At 50.8% G+C, this 5,000-nt stretch overlaps 1 non-coding gene across 1 annotated transcript in view; it reads right to left on the bottom strand.

The window, feature by feature from the left end:
- Positions 1-971, bottom strand: part of LOC126436104 (small subunit ribosomal RNA) — a 1,909-nt gene extending 938 nt beyond the window's left edge. The window contains exon 1 of the ribosomal RNA XR_007580426.1: positions 1-971. This exon is cut by the window's left edge and continues 938 nt beyond it. This is a non-coding gene — a ribosomal RNA (small subunit ribosomal RNA).
- Positions 972-5,000: the final 4,029 nt, after the last annotated feature.

Below are 5,000 nucleotides of genomic sequence, written 5' to 3'. Positions count from 1 at the left end.
CCTGTCCCTATTAATCATTACCTCGGGTTCCGAAAACCAACAAAATAGAACCGAGGTCCTATTCCATTATTCCATGCACACAGTATTCAGGCGGGCTTGCCTGCTTTAAGCACTCTAATTTGTTCAAAGTAAACGTGCCGGCCCACCGAGACACTCAATAAAGAGCACCCTGGTAGGATTTCAACGGGGTCCGCCTCGGGACGCACGAGCACGCACGAGGCGGTCGCACGCCTTCGGCTCGCCCCACCGGCAGGACGTCCCACGATACATGCCAGTTAAACACCGACGGGCGGTGAACCAACAGCGTGGGACACAAATCCAACTACGAGCTTTTTAACCGCAACAACTTTAATATACGCTATTGGAGCTGGAATTACCGCGGCTGCTGGCACCAGACTTGCCCTCCAATAGATACTCGTTAAAGGATTTAAAGTGTACTCATTCCGATTACGGGGCCTCGGATGAGTCCCGTATCGTTATTTTTCGTCACTACCTCCCCGTGCCGGGAGTGGGTAATTTGCGCGCCTGCTGCCTTCCTTGGATGTGGTAGCCGTTTCTCAGGCTCCCTCTCCGGAATCGAACCCTGATTCCCCGTTACCCGTTACAACCATGGTAGGCGCAGAACCTACCATCGACAGTTGATAAGGCAGACATTTGAAAGATGCGTCGCCGGTACGAGGACCGTGCGATCAGCCCAAAGTTATTCAGAGTCACCAAGGCAAACGGACCGGACGAGCCGACCGATTGGTTTTGATCTAATAAAAGCGTCCCTTCCATCTCTGGTCGGGACTCTGTTTGCATGTATTAGCTCTAGAATTACCACAGTTATCCAAGTAACGTGGGTACGATCTAAGGAACCATAACTGATTTAATGAGCCATTCGCGGTTTCACCTTAATGCGGCTTGTACTGAGACATGCATGGCTTAATCTTTGAGACAAGCATATGACTACTGGCAGGATCAACCAGGGAGCTGCGTCAACTAGAGCTGAGCAGCCGGCCGCCCGGGAGTGTGTCCCGGGGGCCCGCGCGAACACGCAAGCGTCCGCTCAATTATTCTGCAAACAGGAGGAGGCTGAGCTCCCCTGCACAACACACCTCGAAACCCTCTCAGGTCCCGGCGGCGCGCAGCGCCGTCCTAAGTACTTGGTCGGGTTCGAGAGAGGCGCAATCGCCCGGAGTTAGGCGAGTAGACGCTTTAGGTGCGACCACCCGTGCTCCCAACTGAGCTTGCCGCTGCCGACAGAGGCCCGGGAGCGTGCTGTCGTGGCATTGCCGGCGGGAGACAACACGCGCCACCTACGGTGACCGGCAGCTCCAACGCCAGCGCCACAGAAGGACAAAAGCCCCACTTGGGTGCCGAAGCGAACTCTCCCAGCACAGCGCACGCGCCAACACGTCCGCACAGCTGCGATACAAACCACCTGCGAGAACCGCTGGGGCGACCGAGCAGCAGACGGCGTCGCGGCGCCGAGCGCCGGGCGGCGGCGCATCCTCAGCGCACACAGTCCTCAATCGGACCAGCACACTGCAGATGGCCACCGCGCTTCGCACCGGGCCCGCGAGGACCTACTTTGGCCGCAAGGCGCCGCGAGCAGGGGGCGCCGGCGCGCAGCTGCGCCGCCTGCCGCGTCCGTCGGCCGGCGCGCCTGCCACTGGCCGCCCCCACCAGCCGGCTGTAGCGCGTGCGCCCACGCACCGCGCTGCCAGCACGCCGGGCGGCCCCCCCTCACCGGCCGGGGACGGTCCCACCCAGCCACCGCCGCGTATCGCCTCACACCCAGATCCCCTTTCGCGTTCGTGGGCATGGTGGGTCCCCTTTCACGTTCGTGGGCATGGTGGGTATCCCTGAAACAACCGGTTAATAGCTCGACCGATCGTCGCCAACACTGATTCACCTCTAGCGAGAACAACCGCACCACAACGGGTTACCTGTTGTTCATTTGCGTAACGTCACCAGCAAACGTAGACGTCCATCGCCATTTGCAACGAGTATTGCATGCCTGTGTCAGGTGTCACAACACACTACGTCTGCCCACATAGACGCAACAACATGTGCACGCCTCGAGAACACGTGGAAGGTAGCCCCCGTACGTATGCGGTGTCCATTGCGCGAACGACTGTCAGCCGGCCTCTGCAGGATGTCGCAGATGTGGAACGCGGTGCAACATGCTATCACGGTGTGTGAGAAGAGACGACTACGTCCGAATACACGCTCCACTACATCAACAGACTGCTCATGCTGATCGCCATCCAGGGCGTCCGTTCCTCCCACACGTCTGAATGGCGTACCACACTGCAATCCAGCTCTTATAGGGAGACGACACGTAGCTGCGTGCACAATATTTGGACTGTATGGTCTGCCGTTGCTAGGCGCAGTCGTCGTACGGTCACACATGTGCCACGATGTATCATTCAGTACATACGGACCAATGTGCAGTACAGTTTGTGGGTTTTGCGTACATCGGCGGACAGGTGACAGGCCGTACCACAACGTAGGCTGAGTACGTCGGCATGCGAAGGGCATTGAACATGCAAACTTCTCAACGACCAGCTTGCGAAGGCAGGGGGGAAGGGGGGGGGGCATGTACGTCCTGCTGCTATCCACATTACAGTGTATAGCAGGAGCATGTGGAAAGTCAGCAACACCTGCAAGGTGTTTAACATGACGCGATACACAGGGGACCGGGCAGTGCGAATAGCGAACTATATTGCGAGGGTTGCGGTTAGGCAACACTACACTAATTTAACGAGTTGCATAACAATTACAGAGCAGGTTCAGCGACAACGTGCGTCAGGTTAAGGCGCAATATAGGTTAGGTTGAGGCACAATATAGGTTAGGTTAAGGCACAACATGGGTTACGTTAAGGCACAAATTGGGTTACGTTAAGGCACAACATGGGTTACGTTAAGGCACAACATGGGTTACGTTAAGGCACAAATTAGGTTACGTTAAGGCACAAATTAGGTTACGTTAAGGCACAAATTAGGTTACGTTAAGGCACAAATTAGGTTACGTTAAGGCACAAATTAGGTTACGTTAAGGCACAAATTAGGTTACGTTAAGGCACAAATTAGGTTACGTTAAGGCACAAATTAGGTTACGTTAAGGCACAAATTAGGTTACGTTAAGGCACAAATTAGGTTACGTTAAGGCACAAATTAGGTTACGTTAAGGCACAAATTAGGTTACGTTAAGGCACAAATTAGGTTACGTTAAGGCACAAATTAGGTTACGTTAAGGCACAAATTAGGTTACGTTAAGGCACAAATTAGGTTACGTTAAGGCACAAATTAGGTTACGTTAAGGCACAAATTAGGTTACGTTAAGGCACAAATTAGGTTACGTTAAGGCACAAATTAGGTTACGTTAAGGCACACATTAGGTTACGTTAAGGTACAATATGGGTTAGGTTAAGGTACAATATGGGTTAGGTTAAGGTACAATATGGGTTAGGTTAAGGTACAATATGGGTTAGGTTAAGGTACAATATGGGTTAGGTTAAGGCACAACGTAGGTTAGGTTAAGGCACAACATAGGTTAGGTTAAGGCACAACATAGGTTAGGTTAAGGCACAACATAGGTTAGGTTAAGGCACAACATAGGTTAGGTTAAGGCACAACATAGGTTAGGTTAAGGCACAACATAGGTTAGGTTAAGGCACAACATAGGTTAGGTTAAGGCACAACATAGGTTAGGTTAAGGCACAACATAGGTTAGGTTAAGGCACAACGTAGGTTAGGTTAAGGCACAACGTAGGTTAGGTTAAGGCACAACGTAGGTTAGGTTAAGGCACAACGTAGGTTAGGTTAAGGCACAACGTAGGTTAGGTTAAGGCACAACGTAGGTTAGGTTAAGGCACAACGTAGGTTAGGTTAAGGCACAACGTAGGTTAGGTTAAGGCACAACGTAGGTTAGGTTAAGGCACAACGTAGGTTAGGTTAAGGCACAACGTAGGTTAGGTTAAGGCACAACGTAGGTTAGGTTAAGGCACAACGTAGGTTAGGTTAAGGCACAACGTAGGTTAGGTTAAGGCACAACGTAGGTTAGGTTAAGGCACAACGTAGGTTAGGTTAAGGCACAACGTAGGTTAGGTTAAGGCACAACGTAGGTTAGGTTAAGGCACAACGTAGGTTAGGTTAAGGCACAACGTAGGTTAGGTTAAGGCACAACGTAGGTTAGGTTAAGGCACAACGTAGGTTAGGTTAAGGCACAACGTAGGTTAGGTTAAGGCACAACGTAGGTTAGGTTAAGGCACAACGTAGGTTAGGTTAAGGCACAACGTAGGTTAGGTTAAGGCACAACGTAGGTTAGGTTAAGGCACAACGTAGGTTAGGTTAAGGCACAACGTAGGTTAGGTTAAGGCACAACGTAGGTTAGGTTAAGGCACAACATAGGTTAGGTTAAGGCACAACATAGGTTAGGTTAAGGCACAACATAGGTTAGGTTAAGGCACAACATAGGTTAGGTTAAGGCACAACATAGGTTAGGTTAAGGCACAACATAGGTTAGGTTAAGGCACAACATAGGTTAGGTTAAGGCACAACGTAGGTTAGGTTAAGGCACAACGTAGGTTAGGTTAAGGCACAACGTAGGTTAGGTTAAGGCACAACGTAGGTTAGGTTAAGGTACAACGTAGGTTAGGTTAAGGTACAACGTAGGTTAGGTTAAGGTACAACGTAGGTTAGGTTAAGGTACAACGTAGGTTAGGTTAAGGTACAACGTAGGTTAGGTTAAGGTACAACGTAGGTTAGGTTAAGGTACAACGTAGGTTAGGTTAAGGTACAACGTAGGTTAGGTTAAGGTACAACGTAGGTTAGGTGAAGGCGCAATGTAGGTTAGGTTAAGGTACGATATACCTTAGGTTAAGGTACAATATCGCTTAGGTTAAGGTACAATATAGCTTAGGTTAAGGTACACGTTGTAGGGAAAGGTGTATTTTGGGGGGGGAGGGGGCGGCAGGTTCGTTGATAGTGATTATCGTAAGTGCATGCCTGCG

This window comes from Schistocerca serialis, unplaced genomic scaffold (assembly GCF_023864345.2).
Source record: "Schistocerca serialis cubense isolate TAMUIC-IGC-003099 unplaced genomic scaffold, iqSchSeri2.2 HiC_scaffold_1226, whole genome shotgun sequence".
Taxonomy (NCBI): Eukaryota; Metazoa; Arthropoda; class Insecta; order Orthoptera; family Acrididae; genus Schistocerca; species Schistocerca serialis.
The sequence above is the reverse complement of the archived record's forward strand: the minus strand, read 5'-3'. Positions and strand labels throughout refer to the sequence as shown.